The sequence below is a fragment of the Rattus rattus genome, chromosome 1 (genome assembly GCF_011064425.1).
Source record: "Rattus rattus isolate New Zealand chromosome 1, Rrattus_CSIRO_v1, whole genome shotgun sequence".
NCBI classification, from domain to species: domain Eukaryota; kingdom Metazoa; phylum Chordata; class Mammalia; order Rodentia; family Muridae; genus Rattus; species Rattus rattus.
This window is the reverse complement of record NC_046154.1, coordinates 124,929,679-124,947,389: the sequence shown is the minus strand read 5'-3', so window position 1 is coordinate 124,947,389 and position 17,711 is coordinate 124,929,679.

Here is a 17,711-nt window from a genome sequence, read left to right as displayed (position 1 = left end):
TATTCAAATTAAAGGAAAAATTTTGTTTCTGAAAGAGTCAGTCTGTTTCTTTTATTTCCATGTAACCTCCATCATCCCTCTAACAGCAGGTGTCTTTAAAGAACCTGGAAAATTGGGAAAAGATATCCATTATCTTCAAAGCCAAAATAACTCCAGATTAATAGTGACTCAAAAGGCCATCTTCATGAGTAAGGTTAAAATAATCTTCAAGGTCAAGTGATGTGAGAACTGGCATTCACTGCTTTCTGCTTCCTGATTGTACAGTGTGATCAGCTGTCTCAGAATTCAACCCACACCTAGAGCCACTGTTCCCATCAAACATTCCTCACTGTTGTGGGATCTGTTTAAATCCACCATAAATCCATCACAACTCAAATACCACAATTTTATCAAAAATAAAATTGTAATCAAGCTAATATTGATCAGTCACTCAGGAATTGAACTATGGCCCTGAAGTGATAGCATTGTACAGTATATTTAAAGGAAGAAATCATAAAGACAAAGGAATAAAGTGGGCTGTAACGTTTTCCAATCATATTTTTCCATAAAGAGTTAAGGAAGGGAGTTTCTATCAATCAGGACATTAGTTGGTTCTTGGGCCTAGGAGCATGAACTTAGTTTGACCCTTTCAGCAAGATGGAAAAGTTATCCTTAAGATGTCTGGACTCTGACAACTGCCTCCTTACAAGTTGTTCCTAAGACGTCTGAACTCAGACAACTCTTTCTTTACAAGACATGCTGTTCTACTATTGGGAAAGCCAGAGCTCCCCTGGTGTCTGGGACCTTGAATGTAGTTTCTTCCTATGATTAAATTGAGTCTGAAAACAAAATGGTAATACTGAGAATAAGTTTTCATTTGCTTGTTCACAACACCCACCCTGATTGATTGTTCCTACAAATTGAGTAGAAATTAATTCTTTTGTCCATACATTGCTTCTGTTATACATTAAGGAAACTAACCAATAGAGAAGAGTGTCCGTTGCTCTGTTTTCAGAAACATGTGTTTTAAAGAAACTTTGGAATTGTTCTGTGGGAGGAATGCAGGAGAGTTTACAGAAATGGGATACAAAAGCACTAACATGTTGTAAGCAGAGCTTAATGGACCATTTTGGAGGGAATGAGAAAAATCAGAATTCTAAAAGATGTGCACAGTGATGGTCTTGTTGTGAGGCTTCCATGAAGGCTCTTGGAAATCTGGCTACAATACATTTATGACACATTCTAGCAAACGTTCCAACTGCTTTCTGTCTGTGTCTTAGAAACTTGCAAGTAGCTGAATGGAAAAGGCAATGGATTAAGAAGTATTTGGGTAAAGCAAACTTCAAGACTGCACCATATCCAGTCAGTGTCATAGTTACTCTACAGTGTTCAAATGAGAGACAGAGAGCAGAAAGATATACAAAGAGAAAAGGAGTGCAAATTTGTTTAAAGTTAGAGATGGGTGAACGCAGAGAAAGCAACCTTAATCCATAAACATTAAAGAGAAATCTCAGGCTCTGAGCCTAGATGATAGCATAGGCAACTGGAGAATAAGTCCCTGTCCATCAAAGGCTTTAGCTAGTAACAATGAAAAATGCCTTTCATTTGAACAAAAGAGAGCTTGAGCTGACAATGCTCAGAGGAATATCTAGAAAATATTTTCAAGATTCACAGAGGCAGCTTCAGCTTAGAGGGGGAAAAAGGCTGTATCTTACCACAAAATCTGTCAGTAGATGTGGTCTGGTTCCATAGACACACACAATATAAAAATCATAGGGTCACAGAGAATCCTAACAAAAACCCAGAAATCTATTTAAGAAAGCAATGATTGGTAGGGTCAGATTCCCTACAAGGACCTTGCATGAGGTTTTGAAGGTGAAACATGAGTTAAAATACAGATTCCAGGTTGTAGAAAAGCCAGATTACGTAGAGTAGATTCAGTCTAGGGGCATCGATGTTCTCTTTCATTTGCTGTTATTTTCTGTGCTTTAAAGAATTGAAAGCTTCACTCTAGGCAGGATTAAATTTGGATTGAAAGCTTTGTGGTTGGTTTGGTGTCCCTATTGCTCCATTGTGGTTCCTGCCTGGCAACAGGAGGTGGCTTCCTCAGGTACCATATCCCCATTGCTGTGAGTCTCAATTAAGATCATCCCTATTGGTTCTTGGAAGCCTCCCATATCCCAGGTCTCTGACACATCTTCAAGATGCCCCCTGGAGGCTGCAAATTTCCATTCATTCTCCTGGCCATCTGGGCACTTCCCCTGTGTATCCATACAGCTGATGGTGACTACCCCCAATTTCTTCTTCCACCCAGTTCCTCCCTCCATTTGCCTCCTACTACTATTTTATTCCCTTTTCTAAGTGAAACTCACATATCCTTCCTTCTTGTTTAGCTTCTTTTGGTCTGTGGAGTGGAGCGTTGGTAATCTGTATTTTTTTTTTTGGCTCATATTCACTTATAAGTGAATGCATACCATATATGTCATTGGGGGTCTGGGTTGCCTCCCTCAGGTTAATATTTTTCTAGTTCCATCAATTTGTCTGCAAAATTTGTGATCTCCTTGTTTTGTTTTGTTTTTTAATTAATTAATTTATGTATTTTTACACACCAGATTTTATTCCCCTCCTGGTCTATCCTCCGACTTTTCCAAATCCCATAACTCTCCTCCCCTGTCTCCACAGGATATCCCCAATCCCATCTACCCCACCAGACCTCTAAACTCCCTGGGCCTCCAGTCTCTTAATGGTTAGGTCATCTTCTCTGACTGAACTGAGATGAGACCCAGGAGTCCTCTGCTGTATATGTGTTGGGGACCTCGTATCAGCTGGTGTATTTTGCCTGTTTGGTGATCCGGTGACTGAGTAATCCTGGAGGATCCAGTTTAATTAAGACTTCTGGTCCTCCTACAGGGTCACCCTCCTCTTCAACTTCCTCCAGCTTTTCACTGATTCAACTAAAGGGAACAGCAGCTTCTGTTCGTTGGTTGGGTGCACATGTCTGCATCTGACTCTTTCAACTGCTTGTTGGGTCTTCCAGAGGGTAGTCATGATAGGTCCCTCTTTGTGAAGGTTAGATAGCCTCAGTAATGGTATCAAGTCTTGGGGCCTCCACTTGCACTGGATCCCATTTTGGGCCTATAATTGAACCTTCTTTTCCTCCGGCCCTTCTCCATGTCAATCCATTAATTTCTTTCAGACAGGAAGAATTATGGGTCAGAGTTTTGACTGTGGGATAGCAACCCCATCCCTCGCTTGATAATGGAGGTAGGTTCTGTAAATTCCCTCTACCCACTGTAGAGCATTTCATCTAGGAATTGCCCCTCTTTGAGTACTGAGAGTCTCTCACCTCCCAGGTTTCTGGTACATTTTACAGGGTCCTCCCAACCTCCTTCTTCTGAGGTCACCTGTTTCCATTCTTTCTGCTGGCCCTCAGTGCTTCAGTCCTTTTCCCCCACCCAATTCCAGATCAAGTTCCCCTCTTCCACCACCCCCATCCCCTTTCCCTCTTGTCCCTCCCTCCCCTGTTGTGGTTGCTTTCTTCTCCCTCCCAAGTGGGATTGAGGTGTCTTTACTTGGCCACTTCAGCGTGTTGAACTTTTTTAGTTCTGTGGACTGTATCTTGGATATTCTGTACTTTTTTTTTTTTTTTTTTTGGATAATATCCATTGGGTCTGAGTTGCCTCACTCAAGATGATATTTTCTAGTTCCATCCATTTATCTACAAATTTCATGATGTCCTCATTCTTGATAGCTGAGTAGTATTCCATTATGTAAATGAACCACAATATCTGTGTCCATCTTCTGTCATTGGACATCTGGGTTGTTTCCAGCTTCTGGCTGTTACAAATAAGGTCACTATGAACAACGTGGAACATGTGCCCCTGTGGCATGGTGGGGCATCCTTTGGGTATATTTCCAAGAGGGGTATTGCTAGATCTTTACATAGAACTATTTCCGATCTTCTGAGGAACCTCCAGATTGATTTCCAAAGTGGTTGTATCAGTTTGCAATCCCACCAGCAATGGAGGAGTGTTCCTCTTTCTCCACACCCTCACCAACATGTGTTGTTTTGATCTTAGCCGTTCTGACTAGTTCAAAGTGGAATCTCAGGGTCATTTTGATTTGCATTTCTCTGATTACTAAAGACTTTGAACATTTCTTAGGTGCTTCTCAACCATTTGACGTTACCTGATTGTGAATTCTCCGTTCTAGTTCTCTACCCAATTTTTAATTTTTTTTTTTTTGGTTAGCTTCTTGAGTTCTTTATACATTTTGGATATGAGCCCTCTATCAGGTGTGGGTTTAGTGAGGATTTTTTTCCTTATCTGTAGATTACCGATTTCTCTTATTGACTATGTCCTTTGCCTTTTAGAAACTTTCCAGCTTCATGAGGTCCCATCTTAGAGCCTCAGCCATTGAAGTTCTGTTTAGGAAATTTCCCCTGTGCAATGGAGTTCTGTTTAGGAAATTTCCCCTGTGTAATTAAGTTCAAGGCTCTTTTCCACTTTCTCTTCAATTATTTTGAATGTATCTGGTTTTATGCTGAGGTCCATGATTGACTTGAACTTGAACTTTGTACATGGTGACAAATATGGGTCTTTTTTTCCCTCATTTTTCTACATACAGACAGCCTGTTAGACCAGATTCTTTCTCTTTTCCCTGGTATATTTTTGACTTCTTTGTCAAAGATCAAGTGTGTATAAGTGTGTGGTTTTATTTTTAGGTCTTCAATTCTATTCCGTTGACCAACCTGTCTATCTCTGTACCAATATCATGCAGTTTTTATCACTATTGCTCTGTAGTAGAGCTTGAGGTCAGGGATGATGATTCCCTGAGCTGTTCTTTTATTGTTAAGAATTGTTTTTGCTATTCTGGGTTTCTTGCCTTTCAAGATGTATTTGAGAATTACTCTTTCCATGTTTTTGAAAAATCGTGTTGAAATTTTGAGGGCAATTGTGTTGAATCTGTACATTGCCTTTGGTGGGATGGCTGAGATGTCCTTGTTTTAAAGCGATAAATAGTATTATTTTATCTAAATGAACTACATTTCTTTTATCTATTCTTCAGTTTAATGACCTTTTGGTTGTTTAAAGTTTCTGGCTATTACAATTCCATCTTCTATGAACATAGTTTAACAAGTGTCCCTGTGGTATAGTGGGGCACTTTTTGGTTATATAGTGGGGTTTTGAGATAGAACTATTCACAGTTTTCTGAGAAACAGTCATATTGTTTTCCAAAGTGGTTGTACAAGTTTTTACATCCACCAGCAATGGAGTTTGTTTTGTTTTTATTCTTAAATGTCTATGATGGAATCTGAGAAACATTTTTATTTACATTTCCCTGATGAGTAAGAACTTTAAAAAGTGTTTCTCTACCATTTGAGATTTCTCTGTTGAGAATTCTCTGCTTAGCTCTGGAGCAAAGACTGAGAAATGGCCAAGCAACAACCTGCCCAAGTATAGCCTCCTCCCATGGGCAAGCACCAATCCCTGACACTATTAATGATATTCTGTTATTCTTGCAGACAGAAGCTTAGCATGGCTTTCCACTGAGACACTCCACTTAGCTGCTAACTCAGACAGATGCAGGGACCCACAGCCAAAAATTGAAAGGAGCTTGCACACTCTTATGGAAGAGCTGGAGGAGGGATTGAGGGCCCCGAAGAAGATAGGAACTCTACAGGAAGACCACTCTTGTTGGCTCTCAGATACTGAACCACCAACCAAAGATCATACATGTACTGGAACTAAGTCTATCCACATACATGCAGAGAACATAGAGCTCAGTTCTCATGTGGGTCCCAAACAGTTGGAACAGGGGCTATCACTAACACTGTTGTCTGTCTGTGGAATCTGTTCCCCTAACTGGCTACCTTGTCTAACCTTAGAGGAATAAGAAGCACATAGGCATGCAGAGACTTGATGTGTTAGGGTAGGTGACCTCTACTCTCTCAGAGAAGAAGGGGGGATAGGGGAAGGACTTTGGGAGTGGGAACAGCGATGTGAATGTAAAGTGAATTTTAAAAGGAAATAAAATAATAAATACTATAAAAATTAAAACAATAAAAGGCAAGAAAGCTTGAACACTGCTGGTAGCAGACAAAAAATCTCAAACACTACAGAAAGATGCAAAGAGCAACAAAAGAAATTAGCAATGGATGAAAGGTATTTATTGGGTGGGAGTGAGGGAACACACCTGCAGGAGATACGAAGTGCCCAAAGAACATCAAAGATGGCTTCAAAACACTGAAAAATTCAGTCTCTTCTCCGGAGCTAGGCATCTGCAGTCTCTGAAGAGTCTTCCTCCCCAGATTTAGGGTTGGTCAGTATAAAGAAAAATTGTTGTAGAATATTTGATCACACTCTGAAGCCCAAGATTGTGTTATTTACTGAAATATCCTGTTTCTAGTTGTGATGTGCAGTTCACCCTTAGGATACACCTTTAGTACCTCTGGCTGGAATATAGACATGCTCTTAGGACATACTTTAATCCCAAACCATGAAGGTAAAGTTAGTTTGTAGTAAGAAGCACCCGTGTTTGAAAGTGATGTCTAACTGGGTGGCAGACAAAGTGATGAATCAGAGGAATTTACAAAATAGGACATGCCCAACTCTCACTAGAAGAGAGGGACGTTACTTAAGAGAGCAGCTCAGACAAAAGAAGAGAACAAAGGCCGTTCAACTGGGACAGTTATAAAGAGCCAGGTTGCAGAGAAAAAAACAACCTAGACACAGGTGAAAGCAGAAAGAGCCAGACAATGAGAAGTAGCCAAAAGATTAGAACATGTTTACAGGGTGAGTTTGAGGACAAGCCGAGGAGTTCATGGGATGCCAAGGAGAAGCCAGTTTGAATCAGTCATCTTGGAGAGGATTTGGAGCCAGAAGAGCTGAGTTTAACCAGCCACCCAGAGCTCAGAAAGAACTAGAAAGCATGTTCTAGTTCTTACTTATTTGTTCCTTTAGAAATTACTTATTCATCAGTAGGTATCAGTGGCTGAAAACATTCTAGGTTTAGATTGTATGGAGGATAGAAGCTTCAACTACGAGGCTTCGTTTGGCAGGTGTAAGCCTTGGGGATGACATTAAGTTCAGAGGAATAAAAGATGCATTTAGAAAAGATCAGGTAATTGATTGGCTCACAAGTGTTGTGTACCATGTCTGATCTGCCCTGCGCTATTAAACTATGCCATCAGCAAGGGACCTACTGACAAGGGGAAATGTCAACAAGGCCTTTGTTTCAGGCTGCAAGGTTTGAAACATTAAAGATAAGGAATGTGAAGAAGAGCAGACCAAACTGGATTTTCACCATCTTTATTACCTGGTCATCACTCCTCTATGTATCTGCTGGCCAGCGACCCTGTCTAACTCCTAGTTTCTCACCAGAACTGTAAGATATCTGCCAAGCAAAATTGAAGGTACAATGTAGAGGCTGCCTAAGAGGAGATCCTTGTGGGACATGTAAGAAAACTCTAGTATAAGAAGGTCAGGTCCAACTCATTGGAGCATACAGAATACCATCATGCATCATGATAATTGGCACAAAGCTGCAGAATTTTTCTATCTAGCATTTATCCAGTTTTTTTTACTGGGTTCCATATATCCATTTGGGATGAGTATCTTTTACTCTGTGGCATTATATTTGAGAAATGTGTGCTTGTTTATGATTTTGTAGGGGTTCACAATTAGGAGATACCTTGCCTATGTGCCCTAAGCCTTCCACTTAGGGATTTTAAACTATTTTGTAACTATTAAGGTTTGGGGGATTTATGAATATTCTTAATGTATCTTGCATTGAGAGATGTCCACAAGCTACTAAGAATCAAAGTGTAGAGCATGTTTGGCAACAATTGTTTCTTAACACTTCCTGATTGAATAGAAAAGTGATGTGTTTGGGTGGCAAGATGGCAAAAGGAGTTGTGCTGGTTAGTTATTTATTGTTTCTCTGACTAGATTTGGAATCTCCATGGAAACAAACTTATGGCTATGTCCTTGAGGGACATAACTGAGAAGGGAAGATATTTCCAAAATGGGGGTGGAATCATTCTTTGTCCTGGAGTCTAAGACTGAGTAGATAGAAGAGAATAAAATGAGCTGAAAACCAGCATTTACCCCTCTTTGTCCTTAATGTGGACACAAAGTGACCAGCTCTTTCCCATGCCTGAACTAACAAGATGGACCATATTCTGATTCTTTAGGGAAAGCAAACCCTTTTGTCTTTCAGTTGTTTTGTCAGATATTTTATCACAGAAATGAATAAAGAATATGAGCAATGTTCTGGCTAAGGTTTTGTGTGTCAATTTGACACAAGCTGGAGTTATAACAGGAAGGAGTGTCCCTTGGGGAAATGCCTTCATGAGATCTAGCTGTAAGGCATTTTCTCAATTAGTGATCAAGGGGGAAGTCACCCGACCATTGTGGGTAGTGCCATCCTTGGGCTGGTGGTCCTGAGTTCTATAAGAAAGCAAGCTGAGCAAGCCAGGGAAAGCGATCCAGTAAGCAGCACCCCTCCATGGCCTCTGCATCAGCTCCTGCCTCCAAGTTCCTGTCCTGTGTGAGTTCCTGTCCTGACTTCCTTGCCATAAACAGCAATGTGGAAGGTTAAGTTGAATAAAGCCTTTCTTCCCCAAATTCCTTCTTGGTCATGATGTTTTGTGCAAGAATACAAACCCTCATTAAGATGAACATTTTCAGGAATTTCAAGAAAATTTTAATCTGGCATATAAACTATTTAAGAAGCATACAATCTTTTTATTTTGTCTTGAAATTTTTATAAAATATCTATCATTATTTTTACACATATGACTAGTTTCAGGATTATGTTTTATTTCACAAATGATTGGTCTATATTGAAATTTTGACAGTATCAACTGCTATCGATTCTGGAAACAACAACAAAGTATAATTGTCTTATTCCATCACAAGTCACAGTGAAGCAGCTCATCAAAGCGTCATTGGCTATGGGAACATATGGTGTTTTTCTACTCTCTTCATTGCTCACATGCTGAAAATATGTTTTAACAGTTACATATGTGATAGGTTTTTTTTTCTTTTCAAAAATTTAGAATTGACACCACCCCCCAAAACATATATATCACTTTTTATCAATTTGGTAACTCCATAAGAATAAATAAATTTTTACTTATGCCTGCCATATGCCATAGAAATTCTATAAAATATATACTTACACAGAATTCAATAAAACACATATATAAAATATCTCTCGTCTCCTAACAAGTTAGGGTAAAAGAGGGGTAGAGCAAGGATTCAGATATGAGTTTGAGAGGACACAAGTAGATTGTTGTGGTGAAGGAATTAATTAGAAGAGTTATTATAAGAGTTTGGGTGCCAAGTATAGAGTAGTGGGCAGGCAGACCAACAGGAAAACAGCATGACAGGACATTAAGGAGAATTCAGCCTCCAGCACCAGTGACATGGAGAAAGGGAGAAGTAAACCACTGAAGAGAGGAAATCAGGGCCCACATGAGAACACGGCTGAAACTAGGAGAGGTTTGGCAGCAATTTGTAATCAGGCTGTCTGGTGGAAATGGATGGCAGGAGGCAAGGTTTGGGTGGGGAGTTCAATGTGTGACCCATAATACCTGCTTTGATGCAAAGTCAATGTACAGAGAGAGGAACCCGGCACCCTGAGGGGGTTAGCTAGAAATTCACAAAGTCTCAGTTGAGTCTCCTCTAGGCGTCAATGAGAAGGCAATGACTGCTGCAAGTATTATGCTTGAGCAGCCGCTGGATCGCAACATTTTGCTCATTAATTTGCCTAAACTATTTCAATTTTTATGTTACTTTCAAGTATAGTTCAAATTGGTAATTGCAGGCATAGATTGTTTTCAAAACCTACTTTACTTAGCATTCTTTTTTCATGTATATGTATTATTATTATTATTACTATTATTATTATTATTATTAAATCTTTTTACAGTTCTGTTGTTATCACCCTGCCCTTGACTATTCCTCATCCCATACCTCCTCACACATCACCAAGAGGTTGTTCCAACCCTCCCTCATCCCACCAGACCTCCTACTCCCTAGGGCCTCTCCTTCCTGACCAGAGGTAGGGGGAAAACGTTAATTGTAAAAGGGTGTTGTGGACCTGTTTTGAAGTAGTTCCTTAGTGAAATTCCACTCTTTGCCATCAGGACACCAGCAGTCCAGTTCAACAGCAAACACCAAACATTAATCTGGAGTAACTAAAGTGGACAGAATTACCCAGAATACCATGAGAAGTTCTTTGGTGAGTTTCTCTCTGTGAAGGGAAGGCAGGGGATGCAGAGCTTAGCGATACAAGACTGTCCGGTCACTGTCTGTGGGCATCTATCTATATTCTTTTTAAATATCATTCACCCTCTCGAGTGTCTGTTTCCAGTGAAGCATCACATGCCCTCTCACGAGACAGCTTCCAAAAAAACATGACATAACTGGGCTGTTAAAGAAAAGAGAGATTTCCACTTCTGGTTATTAAAAGGGATTTTTAATTTCAATTATCTGTGTTGGCATTATAGGTAATATGAGGCGTTTTATCATGGTTGACTTTAGAATTGATAAATATATAGTTCAAATGAGGCTGCTTTGCTAAAATACGGATAACCTTGCATCTGATAATGAATGACAAACCTTAATTTTCCTCCCCAAAGCATAACATCCCAAATGCAGCTTTGAAAGCAATCAATGTCTTTTAGTGAAAAATCAAGATCAATGAAATATAAAGCAATCTCACTTAGGAAAAGAACAGGTGAGGACCTTTGGTGCCTCTTAAATAATTGCAAATGTCTAATTTTAGAACACCTTTGAGTTTGTTTCCTCCCTGATAATATTGTTCTCAATCAATACCAAGGTCAGTTTTTTTTCTTCATTTTTCCCCAGTGTAACCAAAAACTCCAGTTGTGTTCATATACTATAACCCATGATATAGTAATCATGAACATTTGATAGGCAGACATGGTATTTAATTATCAATGTAAATTGACTCATAGCAATATTTTTATGGTTAATACTTGGTGGCCGTTTCTTCTATTAATTCTTCTGTGTTGACTATTTTGCTGAATAAAGCCATAGTTGAGAATAAATATTCAGTGAAATTTAATAGAGATCAGGTTATTTTAAAATCAGCTTGCTAGTACAGTGAAGGACTCTAAGTTCCCCTTGCTTGTAATTTGGGTTACAGGCTTTGAAGTGGAATCCTACATTAAAAAGAGATGCATTTGACCTTTGGATTCTTATCAAGAGAAGAGATTAATTGTAAATTGTACCCGAGAAGATTATTTACAGGTCATTCTATCACAACTATCTGTGAGCTAGAATCAGCACTGTATTTACTGTCATTCTTTTGAAATGACACAGAAATTTCTGTATGCTTCTTTTGGTACAGTATTTCCTTCCCAAACGTAGTTTACTCTTTCTTAATATTTTTCTTATTTAATTGGGATATAAAATGCATATAAACATATCAATAAAAATTTATTTTCACAATGAATACAGAATGTGGCTGATTTTTAAAAAGACAGATGAGGGTACCACTTACCAAAACAGATCACTTGCCAGTAAGTAAAAGTTTAAAAGAGACAGTTTTAAAGTGTGGGTAATACATTTTGCATAATGGCTTCCATAAGAAAGATACAGACCATCTATATGTAATACCATGCTTCCACATATATAATTGGTACGTTTTCACTGCTGTGACCAAATACCTGACAAAAGCAACTTAGAGGAGAAAGGTTTTATTTTGACTCACAGTTTGAGAACATGTAGGCCATCATGGTAAGGACAAAGTGCTGGAGTCAGTTTCAAGATGGCAAGAATGTGAGGCCACTTATTTATCCTCAGATGACATGGGTATAAAGAAGGCACAGTGTCAGGTCACCTGGCTTTCATCTTTGTCCTCTTTTATTTAATTCAGGATGCCAGCCAATGGGGACAGTGCCACCATAATTCAGGGCAAACCATTTGCCCCTTAATTTAATCATCTCTGTAAATGCCCTCACAGATACAATGTAAACCATATGTGTTTCTTAATTCAATCAAGTTTATAACCACAATTAATTACTAGGAGTATGAACACATTAGGTGGAGTTGAGTAAAATGGTACAACACATTTAGTAAATTAAATATTTTAGCATTCATACAATTATATTTTGAGACAAAGAATTGTGACAGGGTGATATAGCCATATTATTTTATTAGTTTATTAAATTTTTTGTTCAATACAATGGTGTTCTTTTCTTCTTGTCATATATTTGAGTTGGATCTTTGTCACCATGATAAAACACCTAATAAATCAATGTAAATGGAGAAAGATTTCCTTTTGATTGTGGTTTCAGAGATTTTAGTCCTTGTCACTAGGATTCATTGCTTTACAGAATGGCAGAAAAAACTTGGCAGGAGAAAGTTACAAAATCTCACAATGGACTAGAAAGGGAAAGAACCATGTTGCAAATTCTCCTTTACGGGCACAAGCCTAATAGCTTTATGCCCACGAACTGTGCCCTACTCTGAAAGACTTACACTCACCCAGAAGTGACATCAACTGGTTATGTCTTCCCATGTGCATTATTTCCAAAAGGAAGGAAAACATTGTCTTTTGCTCTTCTTTGACATGGATATGGGTCATAAGTTAGGGGACACTACTTTGAAGGCAAATTGTCATGCAACATTACTTTAGAGAACAGTCATTTGTGAGTTAAATGAAGAGTTTCCAGTAGTTGTGTTTTTATGGGCACTGCAAAAACAGAATTTGTAACTGTCATGCATGAGTTTTTTATAAAATTTTGACATTTCTGTACATGTGTGAGTATGTATTCCATAGCATAAGTATGAGGTCAGAGGACAGCTTTCATGATTCTGTTCTCGCCCAGAGGTATTTCAGGGATCAATTCTGTCTTATGTTTGAACACAAAAGCCCATCCCATATCTTTCTTGCTCCCCTGTGTTTGTGAAGATTAACATGAATATTGGATTGTCTTTCATTATTTTATAATCATTTAGAAATATAAACATGTCCTTTATGTTATAATGTTAGAAAATGGCTCATTTATCTGATATTCAGTAAGTTACATCATTTTCTGATATTATAAAAATCATCAAATGCAAATAAAGTAAAAATTCCATAATATATCTACACATATATAACCTATCTATGTCATTCATCTATCTATTATCTACATATCTCTCATCTATATGTCATCTCTCAATACTGTTTTTTTATTTAATTATTTTGGTGTAATATAGAGCAGTTATCAACTCACGTATAAGGAGGTCTTTTACTGTGATAAAACATTATGTCCCAAAGCAACTTGGATAGAAAAGAGGTTAACTGTTGGTAATTTTTTTCCTACTATCTAGAAAAGTCAGGGCAGGAACTTAGGGCAGAACCCTGGAATCAGAAACTGAAGTTGAAGCCAAGGAAGAATGCTGCTCTCTGGCTTGTTATTCATGCCTTGTTCATCCTACTTTCTTATAGCAGCCAGGATCACCTGCCCAGCCAGCTGTTGTGCTACCTAAAATATGGTGGATCCTCTTTAAATGACATTCTTTAAATTTGGAAATTATGCTATAAATCCATTATTATCAATTTCTGGTAGAGTATAAACCATTATAATAAAAATTGACCCATACTATCATGTTTCCTAGGGACATAAACTAATATTTTGCCTAAGATAGATGCCAGCCATAATCATGGTGCCATTTTTAGCAATTATAACTGTTGTTTATCAGGACACAGTTCAATTTAATTGGCTAAATGATAGCTGAGGGCCAAAACGAGCCCCCCAAATGTTCTGGAATAAACCTTTTGTAATGATGAGCTCACATCAACATTTAATGAGATTTCAACAATCGATGCAGCTTCAACATTGTCATGACATCAATATATACAAATGTTATTGGGAAACCACTCAATATAATAGCCTGCTCTTGAGGGATTTGCTAGTATGTTACAAGCTGAACACGAAGGATCTTTTAAAGTCCACTATTAATAACTGATTTGTACGATAGAGGTGAAGCAAACATTAATTTATCAGAGTCTTAAAAGACATATCACTGTGGTGATTTTCATCAGACAAAAAGTTTTTTTTTCCTGATTGCAAGAGTGTCAACTCAATAGCAGTCGATTACAACTATGTATTCTAGGTGCCTGTGTGTGCAGGAATATACATATATTGTCTTTATATGTGATAGGGGCTTGGTACCAGCTATGGTATGCTGCCTGGTTGGTGCTTCAGTGTCTGAGAGATATCAGGGGTCCAGATTAGTTGAGATCCCTGGTCTTCCTATGGGATCACCCTACTCCTCAACTTCTTCCAACCTTTCCCTAATTCAACCACAGAGGTCTCGACTTCAGTCGATTGGTTGGGTGTATGTTTCTGTGTCTGTTTCTGTCAGCTGCTTGTTAGGCCTCTTGGAGGGCAGTCATGCTAGGCTCCTGTCTGTAAGCACACCATAGCATCAGTAATAGTGTCAGGCCTTGGAGACTCCTATTGACTCGAATCCCAATTTAGACAGTCACTGGACCTCCTTTTCCAAAGGCTCTTCTCCATTTTTTCCCTGCAATTCTTTCAGATAGGAACAATTGTTTTTCAGAGTTTTTGTTTGTTGGTTTGTTAGTTTTTTTGTTTTTGTTTTTTGTTGTTTTTTTTTGTTTTTGTTTGGTTATTTTGCCCTTTCAAATACATTTTTTTCATCTTTATTAAATTGTGTATTTCTTATTTACATTTCAAATGTTGTTCCCTTTCCCGGTTTCCAGGCCAATATCCCCCTAACCTCTCACCTTCCCCTTGTATGTAGGTATTTCCCTCCCCATCCTCCCCGCATTACTGCCCTCCCCCCAAGAATACTGTTCACTGGGAGTCCAGCCTTGGCAGGACCAAGAGCATCTCCTTCCACTGGTGCCCTTACTAGGCTATTCATTGTTACCTATGAGGTTGGAGTCCAGCGTCAGTCCATGTAGTCTTTGGGTAGTGGCTTATTTCCTGGAAGCTCTGGTTGGTTGGCATTGTTGTTCATATGGGGTCTCAAGCCCCTTCAGCTCTTTCAGTCCTTTCTCTGATTCCTTCAACTGGGGACCCATTCTGCTGGCATTTGCCTATGTATTTGCCATATTCTGGCTGTGTCTCTCAGGAGAGATCTACATCCAGTTCCTGTCAGCCTGCACTTCTTTGTTTCATCCATCTTATCTAGTTTGGTTGCTGTATGTGTATGGGTCACATGTGGGGCAGACTCTGAATGGCTGTTCCTTCTGCCTCTGTTCTAAACTTTGCCTCCCTGTCCCCTCCTAAGGGTATTCTTGTTCCCCTTTTAAAGAAGGAGTGAAGCATCCACATTTTGGTCGTCCTTCTTGAGTTTCATGTTTTCTGTGCATTTAGGCTAATTCAAGCATTTGGGCAATTGCCACTTATCAATGAGTGCATACCATGAGAGTTTTTCTGTGATTGGGTTACCTCACTTCGGATGATATTTTCCAGTTCCATCCATTTGCCTATGAATTTCATAAAGTCATTGTTTTTGATAGCTGAGTAGTATTCCTTTGTGTAGATGTACCACATTTTCTGTATCCATTCCTCTGTTGAAGGGCATCTGGGTTGTTTCCTGCTTCTGGCTATTATAAATAAGGCTGCGATGAACATAGTGGAGCACGTGTCTTTTTTTATATGTTGGGGCATCTTTGGGTATATGCCCAAGAGAGGTATACCTGGGTCCTCAAGTAGTGCAATGTCCAATTTTCTGAGGAATCTCCAGACTGATTTCCAGAAGGGTTGTACCAGTCTGCAATCCCACCACCAATGGAAGAGTGTTCCTCTTTCTACAAATCCTCGCCAGCATCTGCTGTTGCCAGAGTTTTTGATCTTAGCCATTCTCACTGGTGTGAGGTGGAATCTCAAGGTTGTTTTGATTTGCATTTCCTTTATGACTAAAAATGTTGAACATTTCTTTAGGTGCTTCTCATCCATTCGGCATTCCTCAGCTGTGAATTCTTTGTTTAGCTCTGAACCCCATTTTTAATAGGGTTATTTGGCTTCCTGCAGTCTAACTTCATGAGTTCTTTGTATATTTTGAATATAAGCCCTCTATCTGTTGTAGGATTGGTAAAGATCTTTTCCCAATCTGTTGGTTGCTGTTTTTTCCTAACAACAGTGTCCTTTGACTTATAGAAGCTTTGCAGTTTTATGAGATCCCATTTGTTGATTCTTGATCTTAGAGCATAAGACATCGGTGTTTTGTTTAGGAAATTTTCTCCACCGCCCATGCTTCCCCACTTTTCCTTCTATTAGTTTGAGTGTATCTGATTTGATGGGAGGTCGTTGATCCACTTTGGACTTAAGCTTTGTACAGGGTGATAAGAATGGATCAATTTTGCATTCTTCTGCATGCCCTCCAGTTGAACCAGCACCATTTGCTGAAAATGCTATCTTTCTTCCATTGTTTGGTTTTGGCACCTTTGTCAAAAATCAAGTGACCATAGGTGTGTGGGTTCATTTCTGGGTCTTCTATTCCATTCCACTGGTCTATCTGCCTGTCTCTGTACCAATACCATACAGTTTTTATCAGCCAGTTATGGGGACAGAGTGTTTGCTTTCAGGTGTGTAGTTCCTGTCCAATGTCTTTCAGCTGTCCCTGTGGGCAGGAACCAGAAGGGCCTGCCCGTACTTCTCCTGGGTCCAGATGGTGCTAGGCGTTTTCCTCTAGAGTCAGAAATGTGGGCAGAGAGTAGTCTCCTCTGGTTTCCCAGGTGTGTCTGCCCCTCTGAAGGTCTAGCTCTCCCTCCCAAGGGATTTGGGTGCAGTTTGTCCGGGTCCGTTCAGATCCAGGTGCAGTCTGGACTGCAGGGCTCCTGCAGCTTGAGTGCCCTTATCTTCCTGTTCCCAGAGGTCCTATACAGTTTCCTCTTGGGCCAGGGATGTGGGCAAAGGTGGGCAGAGGTGGTGGTCTCTCCTGCCTTGCAGTATCAGGATTGCCCACACCCCACACGTCTGGGTGATCAATTCTCTCTCCCAAGGGTTTGGGAGCAGGGAGCTGTGGACGGGTATCAGCAAGGTTGAGCGCCAGCTCTTTTTTTTTTTTTTTTCCCTTTTTTTTTCTACTGGATGTGCATTCTTCTTTTCCTTCTCCCCTTGGGCATTTTCATCTAAGGTCTTCCTTTGAGTACTGATAGTCTTTTTCCTCCCAAGTCTCTGGTTTCTAAACATCCCCCCACCACCCATCCCTTTGCATATTCTCATTCTTTCTGCTGGCCCTCAAAGCTTCTCTCCTGTCTCCTCCTCCACATACTTGATCAGGTTTTCCTTTTCCCCTCCTCATGCTATCTCCCTCTCATGCTCATCCCTCCCTCTGCCTCCAGTGGTTGCTTTCTTCTCCCTTTAAAGATGGCTGATTACATCTATCAACTAATTTACCTACATTGTTTGGATTAAAGACGTGTACTGTGAGCATGTCTGTATTTCAGCCATATACTATAATCCAGGGCATATCTGCATTCCATCCCAAGCACATAGACCGTATGTGCTCTCTTGCCAAAACAGCCATATTGCTGCATTAAATTTTCTCTTGATGGGAATCATATTAATGCTCTGGATTGCATTTAATAGATAATTTAAAACCTCTTTTTTAAGTTAATAACCTTAGATCTTTTCATATTTTACTTTCATTGTTAATTTTATTCTTCATGTTTAAAATTTCTCAGTGACAAAGAAATGCACGAGTTAATAAAGATGGAAAAAATTCTCAGTG